At 37.2% G+C, this 18,725-nt stretch overlaps 1 protein-coding gene across 1 annotated transcript in view; it reads left to right on the top strand.

The window, feature by feature from the left end:
* LOC129767730 (uncharacterized) overlaps nucleotides 1-18,725 on the top strand; it is a 428,772-nt gene that overhangs the window by 42,996 nt on the left and 367,051 nt on the right. The window lies entirely within an intron of this gene.

Here is an 18,725-nt window from a genome sequence, read left to right as displayed (position 1 = left end):
CGTGGTGGTCATATCAATTGCGGTGCTTTCCTATAGTGCTTTTACTCACGCGGCACGAGTGAACATAACAAAAACTACATATGCATTCACATAAAACATGCGATTGGAGAAATATGAATGTTGACTACTCTGCTATTGAAATAATTGAAATGATCGGCAGCTCATATGCGATAATACTGCTTTTGCATGTAAAGGTTATTTACGCGGTTATACAACATTTACACGAAAACACGAAACGCGGGTATTTTAGCAAAAAAGAATTAAAAGAATAAATCACCTTTCTCAATCTTTTTAGCTCCCCCGGTGGGATTTCGTTATGTTCATTTATGTCCGATTAATTGAATTTAAAATATTGGAAATAAAGAACAGATTTCTCGTATTTTTATACTCCATAGTTTATCCTTTGATTGTCTTCTAATTTGAGATCTTCAACATGCTGGGCGGGGGGTCTTCGTAGCCACATTGGTTGCGCGTTCGCTTACTAAGCGATTGATCGATCGGTCCACGCAACAATCTTCAACGAAGGAGATCGATTCACGGTCGGAGTCCTAGTCTCTCTCCATCCATACAAGCTCTGCAACAAGAAACATCGGGCTGTTGTGCTATAAATAGCACAACAACGATCATATCAACTGTCTACGCTGCCCGGTCAAATCCAATAATGGGACAAAAGGAATAATTTTACAGCCGCTGTGTAATTTACGATTTTTAGATACGATAAACATGTAATATGTACGCTAGGGTGCCAATGAATGTGGGAGAGTGGCGCAAAGCGGTCAAAGTTTGGGTTTTTTCAAAATCGGAAATTAACCCAGTAAAGGAGTCAAGGAAATCGGGGTTTTCGAAAAAAAATGTGATGCCAATTGTCTTAAAATTGCTTAAAATTGTCATCTCGAAATTTTTTTTTGTCAAAAATCGACACTCTGATATACTTTTTTTTTTCGTAGTACGAAACGAAATCTTGATCTTTGGCATCAATTGTAACGTGTTATTCTGGTATTTTTTTCTGAAAACCAGAATGTATAGTGGCCTAGATAGTTACCTGATGATAAAGGTTCTGGAATATCATGTTTGCATATTTCTAATATTCATTGTCTGAGTGTTAATAAACTTAGAATTAATACCTGTTTTTTGATGGGGCATAGAATGATTATATAAAAGCATTTCTATTAACATTCTGCGATTGTTTTCGATGTTCTTCGGCTCATATATTTCTTACAAAAGAATTTATCCCCGAAACGTTCGAAAGACTGTAAAAAATAACCATATGGCATCGATTAGTATGTCTAGCGCTGTTATAGTTTATAATTTTTCCACAATTGCAATTCTCTCACAAGTGCGTAAATGTGTGACCATTGTATATAACTTATTCTTTCTTCATTCATTCCGGTGACAAAAAGGACTAAAATTAAAAAAGATTGGTCCTGTAATAATATTATGTATTATAGCCAATGAATATTCCACTAAAGTACATTTATTTTCACGCTACTTATACATTTTATTGAACACAATTCTGCAATATAAAAAAAGTCACTTGTTCAAAAAAAAAATTACTCCTATACTCGCGTCGATGTCACAGACCGAAGATAGTAAAAAAGTGACATACATCCCCTTCGTATCAAAACATGCGACACGCTAAACGATGACGAACAATGAATAAGGAAGTTATTGGGAATTGTAAAGTCATTGTGTTGATATTTTCTGAGAAATCAACGAATTGTTGATTTTTCGGATTTTCCGGTGGAAAAGTACTGGGCTCTGATTAAGCGAAAACTATTCGAATATAAGTTTATTTTACTGAAATAAACAATCGGTTTTGTTTTTTTTTCATCCCATTTATTTATTTGAGGCTCATTAGCATTTTAGCTGTAACAGAGCCGAATTTTAATCGTGTACATGTCACATGATTATCATATCTATAATTAGCACATTACACACAGTTGCCATTCGCCAGTATTCCTTCTATACCATTGCATATGGTACATTCACACAATAGCCATTTAGGCGTAAGAGTTTTCTATCTGTTCTTCCATTATCCAGTTAGACCGGACAGCGGAGACAGTTGATTGATCATTGTTGAGTTATTTATAGAACAGCAGCCCGATGTGTCTTGCAGAGCAGAGCAGTTGTATGGATGAATCGATCTTATTTCGACCGTGGATCGATCTCCATCGCTGATGATTGTTGCGTGGACGTAGCTATTCTGTAACAAAACAAAGATGGTCAATGAGGGCCCTGAGTTTTGAACTCACGATCGATCGCTTACTAAGCGAACGCGCAACCATTGTGGCTACGGAGACCCCCGTCGGTTTTGTTGTATTACGTGAATTTTTGTTTTACTGGCATCATCTTGGTGTCCGAAATTTTACGTGGACAAGCTTTAGTACGGATCGGAGTTTGTTGGACATTAAGGTTTTGCGAAGCCATTAGTAGGCACGACTTCCATTGATTATGATTTATCTCCGAATTTCACGACTGTTTTGGTCGTCGGTTGTTATCATCGAGCCAAGGTAGACAAATTCCTCGACCACCTTGAGCCGGTCGTCGTCGATCACAACACTATTACCAAGATGGATTCTGTTGCGATCAGTCCCTTCTGCTAGCATGTATTTAATCTTAGACGCATTGATTCCGATTACAATAAGCCCTGCTTCGTATTTCAGTCGGGAATACATGTCCGTAATTATCGCATGTGTTCTTCCAATTATGTCTACGTCATTGGCGAAGCCTATAAACTGACCTGATTTGTTGAAAATCGTTCAGCGCATATTTTTTCTTATCTCATCTGCATCTTAGCTGTAACATAGCCGGATTTAACACTGCTATACTCGCGCATTGGTTTCACAGACCGAAAAATCAACAATTCGTTGGACAGTTCGGTGGATTTGCTGTTTTCTGGCACGTATTCGACCTCATGTGCATTATACCATTCCAGGATGGATTTTGCATAGTTACAAGAGGCCAAATCTGGCCAAAACAACGCTGGAGAGTCGTGGCTTCTTATGAATGGTAGCAACCGCTTCTGGAGACATTCCTTTTCGTAGACATCTTTGTTGATAGTGCCGGTAGAGACGAATTTTGAATTTTTGGATTTTCGGCCACAGCTGGCCTGCCAAACCAAGTACATTTTAGGGAATTTAGAGTGCTTCTTGGTCCGGAAACACTCGGCTACCGCATTCCTTCGCATTGCAGTATAAAAAGCGAGACCCGAAAGCTGTTTGAAGTCTGCGAGAACATAAGTTTCATCGGTCATTACGGTGCATGAACATTTTTGCAAAAACTGGGTAAAGAGCACCTTCGCACGGCTTTTTGCAGTGAAATTTTGCTTATCCCGATTGGGCACCTCTTTCACTTTGTACGCCTTCAGTCCATGCCTCTGGTTCACTTTTTGTACATATGATTTTGATTTTCCAACCTTTCGAGCCACATTTCAGATTGAAAAGTTGGGATGTTTCTCAATAATGGCAACCACTTTTCGGTCCATCTGTCGGGAGCATACTTTTCGATTTGTTCCTCTTCCAACCTTCCGATCCATAGTTAAGCGCTGGTCAAATGATTTTCACACACTAAACACGATACTCTTCGGCAGTTTGAGCTTTTTGGCGAGATCGCGTATCGACAGTGTCGGATTTTGCTGCCGTTCGCGCAAAATGCGTTTACGTACTTCCACTTGATTCGACGCCATTTTACCAAACTTAAGAAGAATGTAAACATGTTGGACATCGAAATAAAGAGGAGAGTTTCAGCTGTCATGTAAGTGAAACAAAAACTACACTGAAAGAAAAGTGTCCGAAATTTAACGTGGACATGCTTTAAGTGTACCATACACAAATCCCTGATTCGACCGATTGTCATCTATGGGCACAAAGCATCGACTCTACGAAGAGGATTGATGTTTCCGAAGGCCGGGAGCTCAGTACAAAAGGGAAAACGGAATACGTAGAAAGAGAATGAACTCGTCGCTAAGGCTGAACGAGTGCGATGGGCAGGACATGTTGCAAGATTGAAGGACAGCAGCCCTGAAAAGATGATGTTCGCATCGAATCTGATGGGGACAAGAAGAAGAGGAGCCCAACGAGCGTAATGTTTGGACCAGGTGGAGCAAGACATAGGAAGAATTGAAAAGAATAAAAGAATAAAAATTATTAAATATTAATCGTCTTGGAGAACTGCAGCTATGCTATGCAACCGAGTGCAAAAATGTTGTGAATCAGATCTTATCTCTTCAATGGATGTAGCATCATTGTAAATAAATAAATTATCTAAAATTGGGAATATGTGAAGACGGATGCCTTTCAAAACCAATGGTTTGAGTTGTTATGGTCTCCTCCATAGTCGTAGAATCGCAAGTTATTCAGATCGAAAGTACCTTGCTAATATCTCCCTTGGGAAATGTTTTTTAATAAGAACGGTAGTATTCGAAATTGAAATAAAAAAAAATAGGGTGTGGTATTCAGGCAGGGATCGCACTGCTGACGTAGGACTACGTAATTGTTTAATTCAATTGTTGTTTTAGTTTAGTATCTTCCATTTATAAAATACTATTGACCCTCCGAAATGATTTCGCTTCCAGACTTCGCTTCGAGTAAAACTCCGTGTGTGACTGTATGCTGCTCGCTAGCTGAAGTAACATTAGAATTTAACTGTGAATGAATGTTATTCTATACTCGCGGATCCTAGTTAATATTTTTCTTCAGCCTTACCTCGTTACCTAGTGGAACTATGTTACTTTGAAAGAATCCTTGATAAAAAAATTACTGTAATCAGTTTAAGATACTGTTAAACCCTTTGCGGACGTTTGTCTGCTTTCAGCCACCATAGCACGGAATCATACTAAATACTTTATGCAACGATGTATTAGTTTACATTTTTTCTAAACATATTTTATTGTCTAGTAAGCTCTTTCACGAATGTATATGCAATTTCTATGCATAATAGGTAACGGTACTCGGTATAAATAAAATATTATTACTGTGTAAAGATAAGAGGATCTCATTCAAGGTAGATTAATTCCGACCGCAAAGGGTTAAATGTATTGAATGCTAGTTTGTATGAAGCACTGAAAATTAGCGCAAGCCCATGTTAAAAATTTACCGGTTTTTGGATTTATAATGCTGGTTTAACCTTGTTTTCGAGAGTAGTCCGTTTTTCAGGCCATTCAAGGTTTCAATGACGGACATTTTACGCACTAAGTTTAATATCGAAAATTGTTTCATTCAATCGATAATTTAATCAATACAATACAAATGCTTACTAAGACAATGGTAGTCCCACGTCAACATTGTAAAGAAAATCGGGGTTAGCGAAAAAAAAATTTTTGATGCCAAATGTCTTAAAATTGCATGAAACGTCGAGATCTAGTGTCATCTCGAAAAATATTTTTCCGTCAAAAATCGACACTCTGGGACTTAGTTTTTTCCCGGAACACGAGATGAAACATATGGGTTTAAGTGCCAATAAAAATAGTTATTTCGATTTTTCATTCGGAACTTGCTGCGAAATGTTAATTTGCACGATAATATACCCTTAGCAAAATATTAGCTCATTCGAACTTTATTTATTAGTGTCACAGACGTTAAAATTTGAAAAAAAAAATTTGAGATAAGTGTAAATCGCGACGTGTCATGCAATTTGAAAACATTTGGCATCAAATTTATTTTTGAAAACTTCGATTCCCGGTGATTTTTTGGTTTTCAAAAAACTCAAATTTTAACGACTAATATATGAATTTTGAATGAGCTAATATTTTGCATATGGCATATATCATCGTGCAAATCAACATTTCGCAACAAGTTCCGAATGAAAAATCGAACTATTTTTATTGGCACTTAAAACCATACGTTTCGTCTCGTGTTCCGAAAAAAAAACTAAGTCCCAGAGTGTCGATTTTTGACAAAAAAAAACTTCGAGCTGACACTAGATCTCGACGTTTCAAGCAATTTTATGACATTTGGCATAAATTTTCTTTTCAAAAACCCCGATTTCCTCCCTTGGGTGATTTTTCGATTTTCAAAAAAACTCAAACTTTGACCGCTTTGCGCCACTCTCCCTTAACACTCCTATACTCGCGCCTTGATCTGTCAGACCGGGAAATCAAAAATTCGTTAATTTCTCAGAAAATATCAACACTACGACTTTGCGATTCTCTCTATCTTCGTTATTCGTCGTTCGTCATCGTTTAGCGTATCGCATGTGTTGGTACAATGGGGACGTGTGCCACTTTTGACGTAGGACTACGTCTTTCATTTCTATACCGGGGTGTAAAATCAAAGTTTCGAAAACGAAAGCGTTACGCCGGAGACCGAGATTTTGAGTGTTAATAGCTCCTAAACAACTGAACGAAATGGTATGATAAACACTTCATTCGAAAGATAAAATGTCTACGCGTTCTATACTTGTTTCTTTTGATCCAAAAACTTGTTTCAATAGTCTTAAATTTGCTTTCAAAATAGGCTATTGAAATCACCGATCGGTATATAAGCGAGCGCCGCTCGGAAATCCACTCAGTTCTAATTGAACAGCGATTGGAGCATGTTGTCGCTGTTGTGGTGAAGCTCTTCATTTATCATGAAAGCGCGGATGAACGGTGTCACCAAGAGCCTGTTTGTGCACCTTAGGCCAGAAGGGAATCCATCAGGAGGAGAGTGATGCTACAAACGGTTCCCCGGGAAGATCTCGAAGCAGCCGCTACACACATACACACATACACGCACGGAATTCTTTCCGTTTGGATCGAGAAAGATCCGGAAAATAATCTGCCAGTTCCTCTAGGAATTTAAAAATACATTCATGTGAAAGAGTTTATTTGAATGTTTTCTATCCATGTAACACTGTGACCAAATATGTTTCAATCAAGTGCTATTAACAGATGGTTATCGAGTTAGCATTAACCACTGGTGGGCTTCCAGTATCGAGGAAAATGTGGAAATATCTAATCGTTACTGAAAATAATCTGCCAGTTCCTCTGGGGATTTAAAATTACATTCATATGAAAGAGTTTATTTTAATGTTTTCTATCCATGTAACACTGTGACCAAATACATTAGGTTTTGTGATTTTTCAATCAATCGCAATCAACAGGATAGCTTCTGAAGATTATTCTTCCCCATCAGTAGGATATTTCCGTATCCAATATTGGATGCATAAAACCTTGTGCCTCCAACGTAACGCTCTCGTTTTCGAAGTTCTCCAAATATTCATTCATTCAGAATGAATTCAGATTCAACTTCATACAAATGATCTCTAAATCAACGATAGTCCTACGTCACCCTTGCGGTTATACCATAGATATAACCCACTTCCTGTTTTTTAACACTAATACTCGCTAGATTCATACGTTCAAAAGCAAAATATAAATCTTTGACTTTCGTATAAATATAACGGTCATAAATATACACACTTGTGAAAGAATTTCACTTGTGGAATAACTGTAGACAGTTAACTATAAACTAATCAGTGTCTTATGCTAATTTTTAACAGTTACAGTTTCGAGGATATTTTTTTATAATGAACAATATCGACAAGAAAACAAGAAAAAGAAAAGGAAGTTCCTAGAAATCTATATATATAAAAATCCTGTGTCACGATGTTCGTGGCCAAACTCCTCCGAAACGGCTTGACCGATTTGTATGAAATCAGGCACAAAAAATTTGGTAGGTATGAGAATAGGTTGTAAACTATATATTAGGCTGTCAAAAAAGTCCTGCGGTATTTCCGCGAGGTGTCGTTGTAAGCGCGTAGTTCTAATTGTATTCATTGTATCGAGTCATACTATAGCTTGTTGGAAAGGTATTTTTGCGTGCTATATACATATAGTCCTTGACAGTGTTTTGTTTGGTTAAGTCGTTCGTGAGTTATAGTGTCGCAAATATGGAGCAAAATAAAGAGAAAATCCGACATATTTTACAGTACTACTATGACAAAGGCAAAAATGCATCTCAAGCTGCCAATAAAATTTGTGCAGTTTATGGACCCGAAACAGTTTTCATTTCCACCGCACAACGATGGTTTCAACGTTTTCGTTCTGGTGTAGAGGTCGTCGAAGATGCGCCACGCTCCGGAAGGCCTGTCGTCGAAAATTGCGACAAAATCGCTGAATTAGCCGAGAAAGACCGGCATAGTAGCAGCCATAGCATCGACCAAGAGCTGGGGATAAGTCATCAAACCGTTTTTAACCATTTGAAGAAGCTTGGATTCACAAAGAAGCTCGATGTATGGGTGCCACACACGTTGACGCAAAAAAACATCTTTGACCGTATCGACGCATGTGAATCGCTGCTGAATCGCAACAAAATCGACCCGTTTCTGAAGCGGATGGTGACTGGCGATGAAAAGTGACAACGACAACGTGAAGCGCAAACGGTCGTGGTCGAAGCCCGCTGAAGCGGCTCAGACGGTGGCCAAGCCCTCATTAACGGCCAGAAAGGTTCTGCTGTGTGTTTGGTGGGATTGCCAAGGAATAATCTATTATGAGCTGCTTCCCTATGGCCAAACGCTCAATTCGGACCTGTACTGCCAACAACTGGACCGCCTGAAGGTAGCACTCATGAAGAAGAGGCAATCTTTGATAAACAGAGGCCGCATTGTCTTCCATCAGGAGAACGCCAGGCCACACACTTCTTTGGTGACGCCGTATAGTCCGGACCTTGCACCAAGTGACTACCACCTGTTTTTGTCCATGGCGAACGAGCTAGGTAGTCAGAAGTTAGCCACAAAAGAGGCCTGTGAAAATTGGCTATCCGAGTTTTTTTTGCCAATAAGGAAGCGAGCTTCTATAACAGGGGTATTATGAAGTTGGCATCTCGTTGGGAACAAGTCATCAAACAAAACGGCGCATATTTGACTTAAAACAGATGATTGTAACTTATTTTATGAACAAATGAAAATTCAAAAAAAAAAAATACCGCAGGACTTTTTTGACAGCCTAATATGATACAGCTAAGGTACCAATTACATTACATTTAATTCCAATTAGGGTGGCCTTATGCAGAAAAAAAAAACAATTTTGAATTTTCTTCATAGTTTTGATTTTTTTGTTCAATTTGGCTTTCAAAATACATATAATCCAAAATTTTCACCCTGATATGCTATTTTCAATCGCAATTTTAGTATTTTCGCATAAAATATATCCAAATAACGACGATTCAAAGTTTTCAAACCGAACGAATTTATATACGTTGTAAAATGATAGATGGCGCTACGTCCGTTTCATCGAATTTTTATTCACACATTTAATTCTCAATTCACCTAAAGTCAGGCGCATTGCCGGCGAGCTGGAAGCCTTTTTGAATGAGTACAATGAATTATTTAAAATTCTTCAAATCAAACATGCTCGGGTTGCAAAATGATAATCCCGCTATTGTCAGCAATTCTGATAAAACACCAACTGGAGAGCACGTGTGTTGATCTGATACGCATGTTGTTGAAGATGTTGCTGGAATCATGATAGGAGATTGCACAACGACGCGAGAAATTGTGATTCGAAGGGAGAAACAATAATCTGGAATTCATTGTCGACACATACAGTTCATACGACGCTCTTCATATTCTTCTTCAATGGCACTAACGTTCCAAACGTACGTTTTTTCAACGTAATATTAATTGATCATTTTTATTAGTACTTAGTTGAAGTTTCTATGCCAAGAAATACGCCTTAAAAGTATTCTGAATGACATGTTCTAGAATATACGTGAGAACAATGCAAGTAAGCAGAAATTTTTTGACGAAAAATATCCCGGCCATTCTGGAGAGACAAGGCATATATTGCATAAACAATAAACAACGAGATTTCGCCACAGTTACTTCTTTCATTATGAACGTCAATTCTAATTTTGAATTAATATTTCTGAACATGCGGTTCAGATCGAACGAAAAGCAAAAACAACTCGAACGGAATACAGAATGGAATTTAATCAAGTCGTTCGAAATATTTCGAATCGATCGAAATACAGAATAGGGGTGATTGTTATGTGTATGTGATAATTCGACTAGGCCGGGACAACGTCATTCAACGATGTTCTGAGCCGTGCCATAAATCCATTATCGACGTTTACGCGAAGGTAGAGAGCGAACGACTGCAATTCCTGCGAAGAATACATTCTTTTGCGTGACGCTGTCATGACCAATGCAATGCATTTTCATGAATTACAGCACGTTTGTTCAAATAGAAAATTATGTCTTCAATTAGCATTATTATAACGTTACACACATTCGATCCCACACGTTGTTGGATGTTTTCGTCTGAAAGGCAAAAGCGAGGGTTACCTCATACACCCGTTTTCAGTTTGGTTAGTTGACAAAATACGCCATTAGGAAATCAATAGTGTAGTTTCCTCGGGAGTTCCAGATCCGTCCGACTCAAGTCCAACCGAGTTGCGCAAATGCGGCAATCTTGCCATGTGATTCGGTATAAACGACATTAGACTTCGTTTTCCATTTATATGAAGCGAAAACGATGAAAGATTTTCGCGTGTAACAAACACGCTTTTAAAACAAAAATTATAAGAAAAAATCAGCTGTCCCGTATCAAATGTGTTCTATGTAACGCATTCTCTGCAAATGGGGATAAATCTTAAACGAAAGTTGTGTCTGATTATAATTTTATATCATAGATGAAGTTTTGACTGAAATGCGAGGTTGTTAAGTAAAATATTTAAGTTAGGGTCAAGACTATGTCTTCTAAGTATTGAAAGTAATCGAATAATAATTTTAAGTTTTTGCAAATCTTTAGCATTTCACCTTTAACATTTTTTACATACATTTATTAAAGAAAATTAATGATTTGTTTCTTTTTATTTTCGTTGGCGATCAACGTCTGTAGCACTCCATTCCACATTACAGATCCCGTCCCCACATATTCGTGCGATCTTCTTAAAAGAATGGGACGTAATCATACTTGGGAAGATACGCCATGAAATGTTTGTTTGCACTGATAGGGGAACAAAATGTTAAGAACAATCAGTTGCGAATAAACCAACGATCAGTATAGATCATACTATTGACTATATTCGATCTCATCATTTCATCTCTACTACATCAACGGGTAGCCAGTCTTCTCCAATCTACTACTCTTCGGAACTCCACTCAGATACCTCTCTGGACGGAGACATTTTTGGCGCTGTAGACAAGATACTCTACTCAACTCTTCGGAACTCTGCTCAGACACCCCTCTGGGCGGAGACACCACAATTTCCATTTAAATGTACCTGTTTTGATATGTTTTTTTTTTCAGAGCAGTAAAGCGTTGTGTGGTACATTTTTTTAATAATTTCAAATTTTGGAATTATTAAATTAAGTTTTGAGACATACGAGGACGGGCCGATAAGTACTTAGCCTCATCCCCCGATGGTATCAGCATTGCAATAGAAATTACTTATCGTGTTGTACATTCTCGTAAACAACTACTGTCAAAATTTCAGCCGAATCGGACTCGTAGTTTTGTTTTGACCGTGTGTGGAAGCGGGCGTGTCCGCGGATTCTAGAAAAATGGAAAAAAATGGAAATTCTGCCGTCGCCACGGCCAAATTGGTCGAATTGCACTACCAACTGCTGCCCCATCCACCGTATTCTCCAGATTTGACCAGACTTTTTTTTTTTGTTTCCAAACTTGAAAAAGTTACTCGCCGGGCAGAAATTTGAGTCGAATGAGGAGGTCATCGCCACCACGGAGGCCTACTTTGCAGGCCTTGAGAAAACGTATTCTTCCGATGGATTAAAGAAGTTGGAGCATCGCTGGGTCAAGTGTATCGAGCTTAAAGGAGACTGCATTGAGAAATAAATCGCCACTTTTTCAAAATTTATGTTATCTTATTTATGATCTTATGCATTATATTCAATAAATATTCCACGCCACTAACATTTATTTATACATTTCATTGAACAATATTCTCAAATAGGAAAAAGGTAACTTGCCCAAAAAAGTTACTGCTATATTCGCGTCGGAGTCTCAGACCGAAAGTGTTAAAAAAAAATGTAAGGGGTTGTATTTAGGACACTACCGCATTTTCGACGCAGAACTACGCAATTATATTATGCAATCCATCTGTTTACCACTTTGAATATTATTTTAGAATGTATCGAAGTTTTTCAAATAACTTTTTAGTTTTTTTTATTGTTACTACTTCAGTAGTAAAAATTTTCATTTGAAATTCAAACAATTTCAAACTGGTAGGCCTGGCCTGGTAAACTGATAGAGAATAATATGCTATGCTACTATTATAAAATGATATCGCTACCAGACTGTAGATTACATATTAGATATATATTATATTAATATATTACATTTACTATTAAACAGCGCTGCCAACCTGCACCAGAATTTCTCATTCGCACTCAGATATCGATCACAAACTATAAACACTTATGCCCCATATTCCGCTTGAGGTTGAATCGAACCCCACATATGCAACAGTAAGGCTTTCCTGCGGGGATTTGAAAGCATACTTCCATGAAATATACGTTGTATCTAAATGAATGCAGTGTATATCTATATTCCACAATTGTGGATACCAAAATATGTGAACGGAAGAATTGTCAAACGATCATTGCACTTTACATTTCCCTCTGAATTTATTGCACATCTCATGTTGACGTAGTTCTCGAACCGCGAAAGCAACCCATGCAAGCCAGCATGTATATTTGCAAAGCGGATTTCCACAGATACATCGATTTTGAAGTCTGTGTTGGGGAAACCGTAAATCGGGCCAATCAAAACTTGGTGGTTTAGATAACGATTGACATTTTACAGTTATGCAATTGTTCATCTCATGAAAAATAACATTTTATTAATTGTGATAGACGCGTAGAAATATTTCCTATCAATTGATGCAAACATCTTTTCGATCTATTATGAAATGTTCGAGTTATAAGCATTCGAAATACGGGTAGGGTTAGCACACAAATCGGCACAACAGATGTATTGGAAAAAAGTTCTTCCAGTTTTCATAAATTTAAACCGTTTAGAGATTAGCGAATTGTAATGTATAGCATATCAAACAAAACTTAGAGAATCCTTAGAGATTACGATTCGATTGGTATGCAACTCATGAGAATTCGTTCATAATGAAAATAGTTATTAACGTTAACTTTATTTCATAAAAACGTGATCTGTTTTCTGATCACGTCCCCTTCGTACCAACACATGCGATACGATGACGAACGACGAATAACGAAGCTAGAGAGAATCGCAGTCGTAGTGTTGATATTTTCTAAGAAATGAACGAATTATTGATTTCTCGGTCTCACAAGCCTATGTGCGAGTACAGGAGTGTTAAAAGAAGGGAATAGAGATCTGCATGGTGGCGTACGATTAAGAGTTTGCATCACTGTATGTCTTTATTTTACAACACTTTCACTACGTTTTCTGCCAACGAGTGTAATAAAAAAATATTCTCAGACTCAATCAGTAGCACCTTCTTTCAACGTGTTCAAAAATGGTGGTAATGAGTTCCTTTCACCAATTTTAATGATTTGAAACCATTTTATACCCGAACCGGTAAATATATTCTTACATAACTTGGTATACTAAAAAATGGAAAACTCTAAACTTGTGAATGACTTTTTTCTAGACAATGTATATCATCATAAATTCGTTATCTTTCGGCACTTCTGCAAATACACTCTGACTTATCGATTTGTTATAAAGTTATAAATAATTTTTTTCATCATTTTTCGTAATGTTTATTGTGAAAATATAATATAATTAATTATAAGGATTAAATTGGATTAATAGATTTTTTTACGACGCGCCTACGAATCATTTTCAATTCATTGGAAGCTAGCAGTGCATGAAAATTAACGGGTTGTATGACTGCATTTAATTTTACGTTCATGAAATAATCTTGTTCGTTTCACTAACCGAGAAACAGCCACCGTTGATCCTTCTATTGTAATCTCTCTGCTCTTGAAAGTTTAATCACAAAGCAGAATTTTCACACCTCTCACTGTTCGTGTACAGTCCCAGCGTGCTATTTGATAGCGGAGCACTAAAAGTGTAGTAAACACCTAATTCACGGCTCGGTACCATCGTTTTGACGATGGTAAACTTACACCCGTTCCGGACCAAACCCTGGCCGTTCGGGTGATTCAGGCGATGTTATCGTGTGGCGTGCACTGCCCTAATTTCCAATGTTATTGCCGTTTGGATAGTTGAAATGCCGGTAATAAAGGGTGTGAGACTATTAAAATTATCACTGGAGTGGTATCTTATGCAGAGCATGGTATGGCGAAGGAAACATGATGCTGACAACCAAGATGGGCGTATCATTGAACGAAAACTCTTTTGCCCTCACTGTTCGAAATTGCACGATTGAGTCTTACATCTTTTTTAAAGCTATCATCCGTATCATACCTTGGAGCCAATCAACTTCACCTGATCGGTTCTGAGTCATCCATTAATCAGTTTGAGAAATTAATTTCGTCGCTCGTTCAATGACATTTCCTAGCATCCATTCACTCGGTTATCAGTTATCACATCAACAAGCAATAGAAAAGTGCTGCTCCTTGTCGTATCTGTTGCCACCTATTCCGAACCGGTAGCGGTGTAGATTTTGAGTCGATAACAACTTAACAACATTACGACGACACCAACGAACACCGACATGGTTCTGTTTGAGCAAATACAATATTTGAAGTGGGTTTCTCCTCATCGCGGAGAAATAAATGGTTCGTCTGCGCCGGCGATAAGTGAACCTAAAAGACACGTGAGAAAGAACAATCGTCTCGTAATGTATTTGCTACTATTCGTGTAGTGTTTGGTTTGTGACGCCTACCGATCGATGGTATGCAGCTGTCGAATGTGATGCAGCGATGGAAGTTTTGAAGTATGGAAGTCAGGTGCTAATCACGCGCCAGCCGTACTCGTGTTGCATTATCTGAAACTTATGAGTCGGATGTTAACATGTTGCATCGATTTTATTTTTATCTATAATGTACGAAGATGTTCGACAATGCGACTAAGACGGTGATTGATTGGAGGAGTCAATATACTGTGAAACATGACAATTTAGTTTGAAACTGCTGTGCAATTCCAAATGAAATCGAACTAAAAATGGAGATTTTAAAAACTTATGTTTCCTCCAACCCAACCGGAATACAAACTTTTGTTTGAATCAAAAATACGAGTTTTCCGCAGCATTTGGGAATTTTTTGACTCAAGTGTAACTTTTAAAAAGGGCGTATCGATTTTAGTAAGAGAAATCTTTGATAATAATTTATATCTCAAAACTATGGGTCCTACCGAAATAGTGTCTTAGAAAGAGTTATTGAGTATTGATGTCCAAATGTGAAAAACAAATATAACAGCAAAAAGAAAAAAGAAAAAATTGTACTTTTTTTCTAAATAAAACTGATATCTAAAATATATATTTTTATTTATTTTTTAATTTTTTTTAAATTTTTTAAGCCCCGATTTTCAGTGATCTTTCGTTTTTCAAAAAAAAAAAAAAATTTTAACGTTTTTTTCATGCAATTTCAAGACATTTGACATCAATTTTTTTTTGAAAACCCTGATTTCCTTTACTCCCCCCTTGGGTGATTTTTCGATTTTCAAAAAATTCAAACTTTGACCGCTTTGCGCCACTCAAGTCCGATTGAGCTGATATTTGGTATAGGGTGTTCTTTCGAGGTGGTGAACATTTTTTATGGGGTAACTTTTTGAAATTAGAGATGTCCATTTTCATTGGCACCCTAATATCTATATTCCAAAATTATGGATACTCTTCCATATCCACAATAGCATAAAAATTTCCCGAATGCATCTGTAGCGTTGCCTGAACGGTCTTGGCTTTCTTTCATTCAACTAAAACTCGACCAATCGTTTTAGCGTGCAACTGTCGACTCTTTTATTTTTCCGAAATTAATTCTACAAACTAATTCTTCTACCTTCGAATTTCTGGGGAGGCGCTTGGAGTTGCCCCGCTATATCAGCCGATAAATAATTATGCGCCGAGTAATCAAAAAATGTCCCGTGTGTGTTGAACTGCCACGAACCGAATGGAAACTTGAGATTTGTTTCACTCGCACAAAAATAACAAAATTGATGTACGTAAAAAAAATGTAGACTCGGTAACAACATAATGTAATTAGAGAAGTGTTCGATTTTCGACAAAGGGTGATGCACTTTTGGATCTTGACGACAAAGCGCAAGTGTGCTTCAATGAAATATGAAAAATGTGTTAGTGATTTAGGGTTTCCCCTCTTTCTCCCTGCTCATGCACACACGCACACACATTCACCCAGCGCTCACCTGTGTCATCTGCCGACCAAATCGCGTCCGCTTGACAGTTGTTTTTTTTTCTTTTCTCCGAGCGGTTGGCAGTTTCGCCGTTGACATGGACGTGAAGCGCTGCGTTGCGTGTGCTGTCAGTCGAGCCTTCTCATAGAGACCCTTATTTAAGCGACGCCCAAACGTTACAAATGGAGCGAAGCATTCTCCAAGCGTCTCTACATACATATATGGAGGAATTAGGGTCGCTTCATCCCCCCTTACTTACAGAGCTTGTAATAATCTTGAAGAGGTTATTGCAAGCAGATTATACAATAATAGGAATACTATAGGAACTTAAATGATTTTTTTTTCGGTTGTAATTAAAATAAAACATACTTCCTCAACTCTGTAATTCCCCAATTCTAAATGGAAACAAAAATGGTCATATCTCCTTAAAGCTTCCCCGAAAGTCTTATCGATCATTGTTGATGAGCTTGTACAGCTTCATTTAAAAATTTCTTGGTGCAATATGTTTATTTTCATCATTCTTGCTGAATATATCTCCCTCTCATTAATTCTTTAATCTTTAATCTTTCATATTCTTTTAATCTTTAATCTTTCATCTTCTTCAATATGTAGTTTTCTTCATTTCAATATTTTATTGTTGGAGGTAAATTCATCTCCCATGATTCTTCTTCGCTTTTATAGCGCTACTTTGTTTACATTTTTATTCTCGATAATCCCACATTTCAGTTACTCATGAACTGTTAAGTAAGTATTGGGGCATACATGTCCTTACAGGAATTCATTCCTGGTTTTCGGTACATTCAAAAGCTATTATTGCGATTGATGGACACATTTTTGTTATAAATTGGCTGTAGAAAAATATGCCTCAACATTTTACATTTTGTTAAAATCCCACTTCAAAGTGTGTATGTAAAGTTTAGAATCACACCTATTCAAATTATCGATAAGTACATTTCCCCATTTTTCCCTGTCCATACAATTAAAGTACGGGAGATATGATTGTGTCTTTCTAAACAGAATAAGCAGTCTTCTCAGAATTGACGGAATATTGTTAAATAATAATCCCTTTTTTGATTCATATTTTGATGCCGGGTTCAAATTTCTCTGCTAAATTAATTCAGTCTGTGTATTACATTCTTGAAGCATTAGAAGAATTAGATCGTACAACTTTCTTCTAGGTGCATAGTTTCCTTTCACACACATTTTATCGCTCTTATTCTAAAAATCTCCTAATTTATTTAAAAAATTGATTATCCTTTCAACAGTTGATTTGAATTGATTAGGAAAAAGCTTTTTCTTTTCACTTTTTTAAAATTTGGTTGTTTTGAGAGGAAAAAAAAATAATTGGTCATATTCATTTTCTCACTGCTGTCCTAATTTGTTACAATGAAATAGAGTTTGCAGTCGCCAACAACTTTTTTTGTTTATAGTAGTCTAGCTTTTATATAAATTTTTCATATATTACATCTGTTTTTTTACACTTCGAACCAACGATTTGCATGGTTTAAATCGGTCTCACATTATTTGTTTTACATAATTTACTAGAATTCTTTATCTAGTTTCCACACATGGTTGCTATTCTATTTATTTTAGTGTTGGATTCTCAGTACATAATAAAATATCATGGAACGCGGAATCCGATTTAGATACTTCATGTTAACTTTGAATATTTTCCAAATATGACAATCGTCTAAATATTGACACAAAAATAACTGCCTCGCATCTAATACGATTAATTCCATTGATGAATTAATTGGCTTTTAATTTTATTTTGATAATTTTTTTAACTTTAATGCTTTATGGGAAAGTTGATGGAATATCATATAGCTCCTATGTCTAGTATTACCGAAATTAGTGCTCCTCTAGATTGTCACCTTGTTAGATCCGTATCGCAGTAAGATTACTGTCGTCCGACTCACATTTGCTCCTCCGAGAACTGACGTTTGTTCCTGTCTTCCTCCTTTGACCAACGGATAGTTTACCACATTTGATCCGATGTAGATAGACATCTCGGGACCACAGTCCAGCGAAAACATGAATCGTGAATCAAACTTCTCAGCAGACAACGATGGCTCAACCAAATGAGCTTCTCCATCGGTTGTCTTCCGGGAATCACTGAGAAACAACTCGTCGAGCCCATGAAAATCCGGATAAATGTAACGTATCAGCTGTTCCAGCGGCATGGTTTTCATCTCACTGATAGCGAATACGCCTTCACCCAAACTTGCTTTTATTGTTTTCATTCCGCCTCCACACAGTATCACAAAAAATTGCATTTAAACACTATTCCAACCGCACTGCATACTGAAGCAGACATGATTCTGATAAACCGCAGCGCATATCACATTTGGGAAAAATCTTCGTATATCCAAATACTTGTGTGGCAAATTTCCCACCGTGTGCCAACATGGGCCACTAACAGTAACTCTTGATATGCATTTCCATCCACGCACAATATAGCACAAAATTCCTTACCTTATCGCAGCGATGAAAC

This window comes from Toxorhynchites rutilus, chromosome 2 (assembly GCF_029784135.1).
Source record: "Toxorhynchites rutilus septentrionalis strain SRP chromosome 2, ASM2978413v1, whole genome shotgun sequence".
NCBI lineage: Eukaryota > Metazoa > Arthropoda > Insecta > Diptera > Culicidae > Toxorhynchites > Toxorhynchites rutilus.
This window is presented reverse-complemented; position numbering and strand designations above follow the sequence as displayed.